The following is a 12,792-nucleotide window of genomic DNA, read 5'->3' on the forward strand; positions in this document are numbered from 1 at the left end:
GGCTCAGTTGTGTCAAGTTGTGAAAACTAACCACCTATAAATGACATCGCCAGCCTGTGCTCCCTGAGAATTAAAAGCACAGACTTAGAAACAAGCTTTCATTTTTCATCTTAAGGCTTGAGGCCGTGGATGATACTTGTTCATACAGCATGGCCTAGCATGTGTGAAGCTTTCACCCATGGTACCGCTACATCCCAACACACAGCGAGTTAAGGAGTGGCCAGACTTGGTGACACATGCCTATAATCCCAGGGTTTGGAAACTGAGGCAGGAGGATCACCGTAAGTCTAAGGTCAGCCTGGGCTTCAACACCACCACCACCAAAAGAGAGGCAAGGAATTTATGGAGTATTTGGGGAAAAGGCTTCTTACAAAAGGGGAATTGGAAAATGAAGTTTTTTGTAGGCCACTGAAAAGAAATATAGGCTTGTGCTTTAAGGTTTTTCTTTTTCATCTACTTCAGTGTCCTTTTCTGTATTTTTTTTTCACTTTGAGTGTGTGTGTGTGTGCGTGTGTGTGAATACGCATGTGGTGTGTGCATGCAGATCTGCGTGCACAGGTGTACTCATCCATATGGCTGCATGCGTGCACAGGTGTACTCATCCATATGGCTGCATGCGTGACATTAGAATGTCCTCCTCAATCACTTCTTCATCGCATGACTTTCCTTAAAGATCTATTTTTATATTTTAATCATGAGTGTTCATGTGTGAGCACAGATGCCCAAGGAGCACAAAAGGGAGCACGGGATCCCCTGGAACTGGAGTTACAATAGCCTGTGAGCCTCCCAGGGTGGCTTTTGGGACCTGAACTCACGACCTCTGTTCTCCGATGGCTGAGTCACCTCTCTATCCTTTCACCTTAGTTCCTGAGACAGGGCTTGTGACTGAAGCTGGACTTTGTCATTTGGGCTAATCTGTCTGACCAGCAAGGTCCCAGAAGTCACGTCCCTGTCCACCGTTGGCGTCACACTTGTTTTTAAAACCGGCGCTGGAAACTGGGACTCAGGTCCTTGCTTGCGCAATCAGGAATTTATCCTCTGAGCCATCTCCCTGGGTCCTCTTCTCAATGCTGTATCTTGAAATAATGTATAGATTTACAAGAAGTTCCCTTTACTCAGCTTCCCTCAATAAATACATTACATGCAATATATACTAGAAAGGATATATACCAGCACATTTGACATAGGCACACGTGTGTCCACTTTTGTCCCATCTTATTACAAGTATAGATTTGTGGACCTACCGATGCAATCAAAATATTGAGCTTTTCTCTCACCACAACGATCTCGCTCATGCACCCCTCACTACTATAGTCTCCCCTACCTCCCCTCCACTACCCCAACCCGTGCTACTACTTTATTCTCCACTTCTATATTTTCAATACTTTAAAATACAATTTTCTAGTGTGCTAACACATGCCTATAACCCCAGCACTCAGGCTGAACCTGGAGTATAATACATTCAGCATGGATGGGCCAGACAATGATATCCTGTTTCAAAAACCAGCAGCAGGACTCCCTCAAGCCCCCAAAAGGCAGTTTACTCAAGAAAATGGATCAAGAGCTCTAGTTTCAACAGATCCTCAGGCTCAGTGGTATGGCTTTTCCACCCTAGATATGCACCCATCCCTTCTGCAATGTCCGCACTGAATGTACAGTCAGCTATAAACCACACGCAAATTGCAACTCTCCTGTCACGAAGGGAGATGCTCTGAAAAGATGCCCTTGTGCCTCTAGGTAGCAGAACTGAAATCTCCCCAGCTAGTTCACACTGGGGGTAAGTAAAGGATGAGACTTGGGTGTTCCCAGGAAGATGAAGCTGCCTCTCAGGAAGGGGCTTCACACAGTTCTGACAACTTCGTAAGACACCTTGTAACCAACCGCCATGTACGACAGACTGAAGAGAGCCACATAAGGCAATGGGTCAGTGGTGACGAGGACCACACCTTGAGCAGGACTGCTTAATTATCAATACGCCCTGCCTTTGGTTAAACATAATCTCTTATCAGTATCTCGGAAATTGAGCCCCTTCTTCTCCCCTTTTCTAGTGTGACCACACTGAATAAATCTTCCCCTGCTTTCCAGTATTACTTATACCCTGAATTGGCATGTTGGGGAGGGGTGACCAAGCCTAGTGTACAAGGGTTAGCAGTGCCTAGACTTTTATCCTAAAAGCTCTACTTACAAAGCTAAAGCATGTTTGCCATTCCAGTGCTCTTGAAGACTTTCGAGTTAATGTTTAGAGCAAGGACAGTCCTCCCGTCCATCCATTCTGTGATCAGCAAACCCTTACCTTTATTTAACTTAACTGTTACAGATGCCCTCTAGCATGCTGATGAGCCCATCACATAGAGTCCTGCTGTAGCTGGAGTTTAGAAGGGACAAAAGCCTGGGCTCTGGAAACTCCCTGCCCCTGCCAAAAAAAAAAAAAAAAAAAAAAAACAAAAAAAACAAAACTGGATTCAGCTAACTAGCCACAATATGCACACTAAAGAGAGGACAAATAGTCAAAATAGAGAAAGGGTATTTCTTCAGAGTGGATTGGAAAAAGGAACAGATAAAAGCATCTAGTGATTCCCAAGTCTGTCTTTGGGGAAAACCCCACGGGCTTTCAGTTTGCGTAGGAAATGAAGTAGGACAGGGGACATGTGGAAATGACCAGTCCTGGTCAGGCTGAGGCCTGGTTGATGGTTGTCTCAGCTCCGGTTCTCTTACTGCAGTCTTGCCTTGAGGGCAGCTGTCTGGTCCTTACACGATGACTGTTTCTGCTCCAGTACGTGATCTCGTCATCATCGGAATATTCCCTATCTCTGTTCTGTGAGGTTTTGTTCTTCCTGGAATCCAAGGTGGCTGGAGTTTCAGCACAATACTTTTCGTGATCTCGTCATCATCGGAATATTCCCTATCTGGGCAGGGCTCTGTTCTGTGAGGTTTTGTTCTTCCTGGAATCCAAGGTGGCTGGAGTTTCAGGACCATGCTTTATCTCTGTAAAGGGGATAGACACAAAATGTGACAGAGATGTCAGCTTTTTAGCCTGGATTTGGTTCCTTTGAGGCTCTCTGAGGAATGAATTGTTTGTTTGAAATTGTAAGGCCCAGGCTGGCCTGAAACTTACTTTGTAGCCAAGGATAACCTTGAACTTTTGATCCTCTTGTCTCCATCTCCCAAGTGCTGGGATGATGTTTGAACCACTATGGTAGGTTTCAGGGCTGGTGCTTTTCAGCCCAAGCAACGTTTAAGTGTCTATTATCTCAAACGAGCATTTTCTTTTTCCATTCCTTTTACCTAGTGGAAAGGTTTGAGGTTCAGGAAGCCTGGAAGGCTCACAGGAAATTCCAGAATTCTCCTGACAATAGGTAAACTAATCTGGCCTCCAGCAACTGAAGTTTTCCAGAATGACTGACTGTACCTGAGGTGACTTGAATTCCCAAGTGCACTGTGAGCACAGCCTCTACCTGACAGATATCTACAAGGCTCCTTCTCTGAGATATTCGAAATGGAGCAGCACCTCAAAAGGACTTGTGTGAGGAGAGCAGCTCGACAAGACACTCTAGCCCACTGAAATGAAGTCAGGAAAGGACTCAAGTGTTGCAAAACCTGGAAGGAGAAAGCCGAAGAGAAGCCCTGGCTTTTCCTGGTTGGAAATAATTTGGATCCACTACCTTCTCTCTTGAGCTGTTTTGTTTTTTAAACATCTTTATACTTGGATTTAATTTACCTCTCAACACAAAGAACTCCAGGGTTTCCTTACCTTAACAGCACTGCACACATAAAGCCAGACTCAGAACCTTTAATATGTGGTGTCCTGGGCTGGAGAGATGGCTCAGTTGTTAAGGGTACTTACTGGCTGCTCTTCCACAGGATCTGGGTTAGATACCTAGCACACACGGGGTGGCTCCCAGCTGTCTGTACCTCTAGTTCCAGTGGATCTGACTCCATCTTCTGGCATCTGCTGGTCTTGCAGGCAAAGTGGCCAAACATATAATAACTTTAAAAATTAAAAAACAACAAAACATGCGGCACCCTTCAGACTAGTGGCTCCCTTCAAAGCCAGGGCCAGAGATAGAGGGGCTGGTATCTGCCTCAGAGGAGACGTTCAGTCCTGGCAATTAGGCTCAGTTCCCTACTTTCTCAGTAAGAGCTCCATCATCTCAGCTGCTTTGGTTTCTTTAGGGGATTGCTTGTGTGGCTCATCCTGTGTTGTCTCTAGTTTACAGGGACTGGAAAAAGCTCAAGCAATGCCTGGTTAACGTGTTGGTTGCTGTTGGCTCTGTCCCTTACTTGCTACGAGACCTTACTGTAGAGAGCAAGTAATGTGAACACTTAGAGCCTTGGTCTCCTCACCTACAAAAGATGGACAGGCAACAACAGCTCTTCTGTCCTTCCAAGGATAATCGTTGAGGGCAAAAGGGAACTATGACAGATCCTATTGCCATACTCATGAATATCTTGCATATCACCATAGAACCTTCACCTGGCATTGGATGGAGAAAATGACAGAGCCCCACATAGGAGCACCGGACTGAGCTCCCAAGGTCCCGATGAGGAGCAAAAGGAGGGAGATCATGAGCAAGGAAGTCAGGACCGTGAGGAGTGCGTTTACCCATTGAGACGGTGGGACAGATCTAACGGGAGACCACCAAGTCCAGTTGGAATGGAACTGATGGAACAGGGGACCAAACCGGGCTCTCTGAATGTGGCTGACGGTGGAGGAGGACTGAGAAACCAAGGACAACGGCAATGAATGTGAACTCTACAGCATGGACGGGCTCACTGTGAGCCTTAACCTTCACCTGGCGATGGATGGAGATAGAGACAGAGCCCCACATTGGAGCACCGGACTGAGCTCCCAAAGTTCTGATGAGGAGCAGAAGGAGGGAGATCATGAGAAAGAAAGTCAGAACCATGAGGGATGCGTTCACCCACTGAGACGGCAGGACAGAACTAATGGGAGACCACCAAGTCCACTTGGAATGGGACTGATGGAACATGCGACCAAATCGGACTCTCTGAAAGTGGCTGATGGTGGAGGCTGACCGAGGAGCCAAGGACAATGGCGATGGGCTTGGTCTCTACGACATGGACGGGCTCTGTGTGAGCCTTGTCAGTTTGGTTGCTCACCTTCCTGGACCTGGAGGGAGTTGGGAGGACCTTGGACTCAACATAGTGTAGAGAACCCTGATGGCTCTTTGGCCTGGAGAGGGAGGGAGTGGGGGTATGGGTGGAGGGGAGGGGAGGGAAGGGGGAGGAGGAGGGGAGGAGATGGCAATTTTTAATAAAAAAATAAATAAACTGGAAACAAAAAAAAAGAATTCATCAGACAAAAAAAAAGGGAACTATGACATCAGTGTAAAGATTTTGGGGAGAAAAATATAGTGATCAAGGAATTATTAAAATACAATGTTCACAGTATTCTGCTTTCTTAAAGATTTATTTTATTTTTAAGTGTGTGTGTGTGTGTGTGTGTGTGTGTGTCTATGCATGTGTACACCAAGGGTTTCCAAGAAGGCCTGAAGAAGGTATTAGCTTCTGTGGAGCTGGAATGACATGCAGTTGTGAACTGCCCAATGTAGGGGCTGGGACACAATCAGGTCTACACCAAGAACAGTTAAGTACTCTTTTTCCCCTCCTTATTTGGCTTCTTCAATTTTTAATTAATTTCTTTGAGACAAAGTCTCATTGCGTGGCTCTGATTGGCCTGGAACTCGCTCTGTAAATCACGCTGGCTTTGAACTTCCAGAGATCCATCTGCCTCTACCTCTGGTTTGCTGGGATTGAAGGTGGTAGCCATTACACCCAGTCTGGACTTTTTATTTATTTTTAAATTTTCACTTACTTATTTTTATGTTTGTGGGTGTTTTGTCTGCATATGTCTGTGCACCACATGCATGCCTGGCACCCACAAAGGCCAGAAGAGAGTATCAGATTCCCTGGAACTGGAGTTAGAGATGATTGTGAACCAACATATGGGTGCTGGGGACTGAACCCGACTTGACCTAACTGCTGAGTCTTCTCTCCAACATTAAGAAAACACTGATAAAGTAACTCTTGCAGGCTCCCCAGCCTTGATTCCCATGGAGCCACATGCAGCCCAGGATAGTTATGAATGAGGCCCAATACAATTTAGATGATAATGACATATCATAAAAAACTGACACTATTTTGCTTTGTTTCTTTCTGAGACAAATTCTCATTCTAGTCCAAGTCCACCTGGAATTCACTATGTAAGCAAGACTGACTTCAAGCTAACAATGTTCTTCTGCCTACGCCTCCCAAGTACTTCTGGGAATATCGGCTTGCTCTGCATTTCTTTCAAAGGCTTCCGCGTTTTACCTTAAGGGGTTCTTTGCTGTTGATTTGATTTTTTATTTTGTGTGTGTGTGTGTGTGTGTGTGTCCTTTTTCTCTTATGTTGAATTAATTTTTAGCAGTGTTCATTATATTTTTAAGTACAAGGAAAAAGCCATGGGATATTAATAAATCAATTGAAATATGGCATTAAATTAACCAAATAGCCATTTAAATGGGGGAAAGATCCATGAAGAATTTGATCTTGGGCCAGCCAGATGGCTCAGCTAGTGAATGTGCTTACTGTCAAGTCTAACAACCAAAGTTCCATTCCCAGGACCCACGTGGTGGAAGGAGAGAATCCATTCCTGCAAGTTGACCTCTGACCTCTATACACATACAGAATAAATGTAATTTAAAAATAGAATTTAATCTTGTGCTGGGGGATATAGTGAGTATAATGCTTAACTCCTGTTCATATAGGACTGGGTTTCATCCTCCGGCAATGCATAAACCAAATCCGGTGGTTCATGCCTGTAATATCAGCACTAAGGAGGTAGAGGCAGGAGGATAAGGAGTTGTAGGTCATCCTTAACTTATAGCAAGTTAAAGTTCAGCTTAAACTACATAAAACCCCGTCTCAAAAGAAAAAAAAATACAACAGAATGTATCTCCTTCATAAGGACACCTAAGCAAGGCATGGTGGTACATGTTTGTAATCCCAGCACTCAAGAGGCAGGGGAATACCTGTGAGTTTGCACTACATAATGAGACTCTGATGTCTCAAGCAAAGCAGGATTGTGGTTTCACGGCCATACATTGTGTCTGTGTTATTTGAATGTAAAAATCAGTCAGAACTTCACTGGTGGCCCCTATCACCAATCTAATTCTATTTTCAGGGTTCAACGTGCACATGTGTGTGTGTGTGTGTGTGTGTGTGTGTGTGTTTGTGTGTGTGTGTGTACATGCACGCACACGCACATGCATGCGCAAGTGTGCCTACGTGAGTGCGTGCATGCTTATGAGGGCTGACTGCCTGTACTGGAACCCTGGGGCTTTGAGCTGAGAACATCACCAGACTACTGCTACAGGCTAATTAGTCATCACATCAGCTCATTGCAAAACCAAGTGTCTATGCTGATCCACTAATGCAGGCCTCCCGAGTCATTAGGCCATTGGAAGAGAAGGAAACAGCCTAATCTCCTTCTAGGATTAACGGATAGAAGTTCCTGAGATGTAATGAGTTCCTAGTAACCTGGAAGTATGCGCCTGACTCAGTACTTTTTCTATCTCTTCCAGTTATATTCTTGAAAAAAAAAAGCTACCCAGAAATAAAGGTTCCCATTGCATTGGCCAGCCAGATGCAAGCCTCTCAAATACCCTTCTCCCTGTACACAATTTTCAACTGGTTGGAAACAGCTGTCAGTCAACCTGCCCTTCCCGCCTGTAGGATGCCCAACTAGCCTGCCAGCTTTTGAAATGCATTTGCCAATTATTTGGGTCTTATAGCACATCTTCTGATTCTTCTGAGCTTGTAGTTTGCAGTTTGATGCATGTTTGGTCAACAGTAACTGGTAAGAGGGAATAACTTTGAAATCGCTCCATTTTTTTTTCTGACCACTGAAATATTTAGCTGTCTACAAGATACCATAATAAGCGGCTGACAGGGGAAAGGCTTTTCAGTGGAGCAAGTGATTGCTGGCACAGTAGCAAATGCTTTGCTTTTCTACTGTGGTGTCAGAGCGGACTGGCTGTTGCACGAATGCATATCATTTTGGTTTCCTTTTTTACAGAGCTGCCATCGAGTCGAACTCTTTAACTGGGAGCAACATGCTATAAATGATACACTGTAAGGTAGACAAATCTAAATTTGTTAGCTGTGGGATCCTGGAAAAGCCAAATACTATATTTCAGTGCTCGGCATCTCTTCTGTAACTGGGCAAATATCTGCACTGTGGAATTGTAATATTGTTTTGAAGACTATGCAGTGTCTAGACTGTGACAGGCAGACGGTGCCTCTCAACTTCTAAAACCCGTCCAAATCCCTTGGGGATCGTGGTGAGATTCTGACTCTGAATGAGTTGCTTTAGGGGACGCTCGAGATCTCCATTGCTAAATTCTTAGGTGAATGTATGTGCTGCCGGTGCTACACTGGGAATTGTAAGAGTCTTCTTGCTTGCTTGCTTGCTTGCTTGCTTGCTTGCTTTGATAGGGTATCTTACAGTCTAGGCTGGCCCTGAACTTGGTAAGTAGGAAGGAGGATGACCTTGATCTCCCACATTTGCCTCCACTTCCCAGGTGCTAGGATGATGGTGCGGGGGGTGGGGGGACAAGTACTCCCAGCCCCAGCAAGGGGCTTGCTATCATTTGAAGGAGCCTATCACAGTTAGTGTTTAATAATAGTTACCACAAAGTATTTCAAGCATTCATTTTGCTTATTATTTTCAGACAGGGTCTCTCTGTATATCCTAGGCTGACTAGACTCTTACTATATAGGTTAGGTTCACCTTAAATTTGCTTTAATCCTCCTGTCTTTGACTCTCTTAAAAACATTTCATGTCTATAATTATTTGCCTGCATGTATGTCTGCTTGTGTACCACATGTATGCAGTACCCACAGAGGCTAGAAGAGGGTATTGGATGAGAATTGAGCTCGGCTCCTCTGGAAGAGCAGCTCTTAATGGTTAGGTCCTCTCTGCAGCCCCCTACTGTCTTTGCCTCTCACATCCTGGGACAGTTGGTAGGTGTGAGCCACAGCGTAAGGCTAAATCACTCATTTTAAAAAAGTAGCAAGAGTGGTTAAAAAGATGATTTGAGCCCAGGAGCTCAAGATTGGCTTGGATAGCATAGCGAGAGTTCCCATCTCAAAAAAAAAAAAAAAATCAAATACATATTGTGTTGTTTGGTTTGCGTTTTTGAGCTAGAAGTCATATGTAGCGCACTGGGCCTTAAACTGAGTTTAGCCAAGGATGTTCTTTTTTTTTTTTTTTTTTTTCCGAGATAGGGTTTCTCTGTGGCTTTGGAGCCTGTCCTGGAACTAGCTCTTGTAGACCAGGCTGGTCTCGAACTCACAGAGATCCGCCTGTCTCTGCCTCCCGAGTGCTGGGATTAAAGGCGTGCGCCACCACCGCCCGGCCCAAGGATGTTCTTGAACTGTCAAATTCTTGATCTTCTAGCCTCCACCTACCAGCTACTGATTGTTTACAGGTGTGTGTCACTGTGTCTGGCTCCCAAAATACATTACTTCAAAAGACAGCTTTTGTTTCAATGTTCAAGTAAATCCATTCCTAACTTAGAGTCCCAAGACTTACAATTGTACAAGTACAATTGTACTGTGGGGTTTCATTTGCGCGTGCGCCCGTGTGTATGTCTGTGTGCGTGCATGCATATGCACAGCCTAATTTTGTCATCTACCTTCCATGTTAGGATTTAGCAGTTTCCTCAACATTGGCACAGTTTACACTTTGTTGATTCAAGACAAAATTATATTGTTTATTCTACCTCGACGGACTAAAATCTGCCCCCTCCAAGAAATCATTTATTTTTGCCTTTATTGAAACACGCTTGTCTGCCATCTACCTTGATCACATCCTGACTCATCGCCGCCTCATGTGTTCATTAAGTCAGTGATTCACAAAGCAATTACCCGGCTAATTAGAAAATGCATTTAGTGCGGAGGCCATTCCCCACAGCCACCTCCCCCTCAGTGACACTGAAGCTGTCCGAACCCAGAGTCGGTGTCTCTAATAATGTGTTGAAAATCTTCGGGCTAACCAAGTAATCGGCCAGAAAGGAAATGAACAAAATGAGGGAACTAGCCAGACTTAGCTTACTTGGGCCTAGAAAGCCCCTAGGCTGGTGTGTAGTTCATTCCTCCTTTCTCTGGGACTGATTTAAATCGCTTTTTGAGGTAGAAAGTGGTTCTTAATATCCTGTAGCTCGGTCTACTTGCATTGCCCTGTTTCGTATTTAATCCTGGAGACTAATGTTCTGCTCTGGCATGTTGTTTATCACTTCTAGATGATAGGTGTTGCAAATATTTTCTTAAAGCAAGCAATGATCCCTCACTTGACATTCTGCAGCTAGAATAACGCGGCGAGCCTCTCATGGACCCCTCCATTTTGAATCTCTATCAGGGCCCAAGAGTCACAGCATCTCCCCCCAGCGTCCTTTCCGTTCTAAATTGCTCTCTTTCGGCACGCTCTCTCTAAATGTCAGAGCATTTGGGGCCACTTGCAATCGTCAATCTTTTTCACAAGAGTGGTTTCTAAATCCTGGCGTCTGGTTCCCTGTGTGTGCACAGGCGCTACCGCAGCTATCTCCTGAGAGGCTGCTTCAGCCCCCCCCCCCCCCCCCCCCCCGCTACTCCTGCTTAATCGCTTGCCTGAATGAAAACATCTAGAGCTTCTTCTTAGAATCCCTCTAGAAACGCCAAACTTTATAGGCTGACCTTGTCCGGTTCCTTTGGAAGTGAACTGGGATGCCAGGATTGTGCTAGCCTAACACTATTAAGGTGGCAGCCACACCTGCAGTGACAGATAATTACACCCACTGCCCTCTCTCTTGGTGCAAGTTTCCTGTTTGGTAGCTGCTCTCGGGATGAATCATCCTTGTTTTCCCAGCGACAGCCTTGCTGCCTCCTTCACTGAACTTTGGAATACGTACGGCGGCTCCTTGTCTAGCTGGGTCCTTTCCTCACTTGTCCACCTTCATCCCTGTAAGTCACTTAGAGCGAAGTTTCTTTCTAGTGGACTGAAGGTAATGGCTCACACATCAGTCTCAAGTTTCTCCCTAGGCATTGTTTCAAACCATTCTTCCCTTGTGGTGTTCAGCCTTGTCCTGCCTGTGAACTCGTCTCTTTATAGTAAACGAATTTACCAACACATGACTGGTTCAACTCCCAGTTCTTTGAACACTTACAATTCTTATGTCTTATATACAAGAATACTAAAAGGATATTTTATTTTTAAAGTATTTTTTTTTTAATTTTCTGTAGGACTGTTTTATCTGAACGTCTGTGTACCATATGACTGTAGTAACCACAGAGGCCAGAAGAGGGCGCTGAATTCCCTGGAGCTAGAGCTACAGATGGTTGTGAGCTGTCACGTTGGGAAACAAACTGGTCCTCTGAAACAGCAGCAGTGATCTTAACTCCTAAGCCATCTCTTCAGCCCCTGAAAGTGTAAACTACTGGAAGTCGCCATTTGGGTAGTATGAACAGGCAAGGACAGTGAGGAGTGATATTTTCATTGTGCACCTTGTAAGTGTTCTTCATGTGGTTACTTATTCTGGATACAGGTTCTCACTATGTAGCCCAGGCTATCCTTGAATTTCTGATCCTCTGGATTCAGACTTGCAATTGCAGGGCTTATACACATGCAACACCATGACTGGCTAGCTTTTAGGTTTTGAAACAAAACTTTTACGTTCTATAAGAAGTTAAAAATGAATGGAACCATGTATGGGGTATAGCACTGGGGAAGCAGGAGGCAGGAAAATCAGTTTAGGTCATTTTCAGCTACACAGCCAGTTCAAGGCCGGCCTGAATTATATGAGGAAACTACATCTGAAAAAGAGGTAAGGAGGGTGAGAAAAACAAGTGGGGTGAAAAATGAACGATTAACAAAACATAGTTGGGCCGGGCGGTGGTGGCGCATGCCTTTAATCCCAGCACTCGGGAGGCAGAGGCAGGCGGATCTCTGTGAGTTCGAGACCAGCCTGGTCTACAAGAGCTAGTTCCAGGACAGGCTCTAGAAACTACAGGGAAACCCTGTCTCGAAAAACCAAAAAACAAAACAAAACAAAACAAAACAAAACAAAACATAGTTGGGTACAGTAGTTCCCACCTGTAATCCCAGCACTTGGGAGACTGAGGCAGGAAGGTGGCTGTGAGTTAGAGGCTGGCCTGGGCTACATAGTGAGTTTGACTTCAGCATGACCTAGAGTGAGGGCGGGTTTCAAAAACAAGCAAATAAAACAAACATAAGAGGCTGGAGAGATGACTCAGGGCTTAAGAGCTGCTCTTCCAAGGGACCAGAGTTCAGCTTCCAGCCATTCAGAGTGGCTCACAATCCTCATAACTCCAGTTCCAGGGAATCCAACCCAACCCCATCTCTGGCCTCTAATGGTACCCATATTCATGCAGTGTTCTCTCTCTCTCTCTCTCTCTCTCTCTCTCTCTCTCTCTCTCTCTCACACACACACACACACACATTCAAAATGACTGCTCTTTTAGAGGACATAGGTTCAATTCCAAGCACCCACATAGCAGCTCTTAAGTGTCTGTAACTCCAGTTCCAGGGAAAATGACACATTATTCTGGCCTGTGTGGGTGCCAAGCGCACATGTCTTCATATACATGCAGGCAACTAATACATATAAAATTGATACATATAAAATAAAATGATTTTAAAAGATAACCGTCTTGGAATGTTTAGAAACTCAAGATATTTCTATTTCATTTACTTCAGTATGTTTTTTTTTCTTTCTATGTATGATACAGGCA

The sequence above is a fragment of the Arvicola amphibius genome, chromosome X, assembly GCF_903992535.2.
Source record: "Arvicola amphibius chromosome X, mArvAmp1.2, whole genome shotgun sequence".
Classification (NCBI taxonomy): Eukaryota; Metazoa; Chordata; class Mammalia; order Rodentia; family Cricetidae; genus Arvicola; species Arvicola amphibius.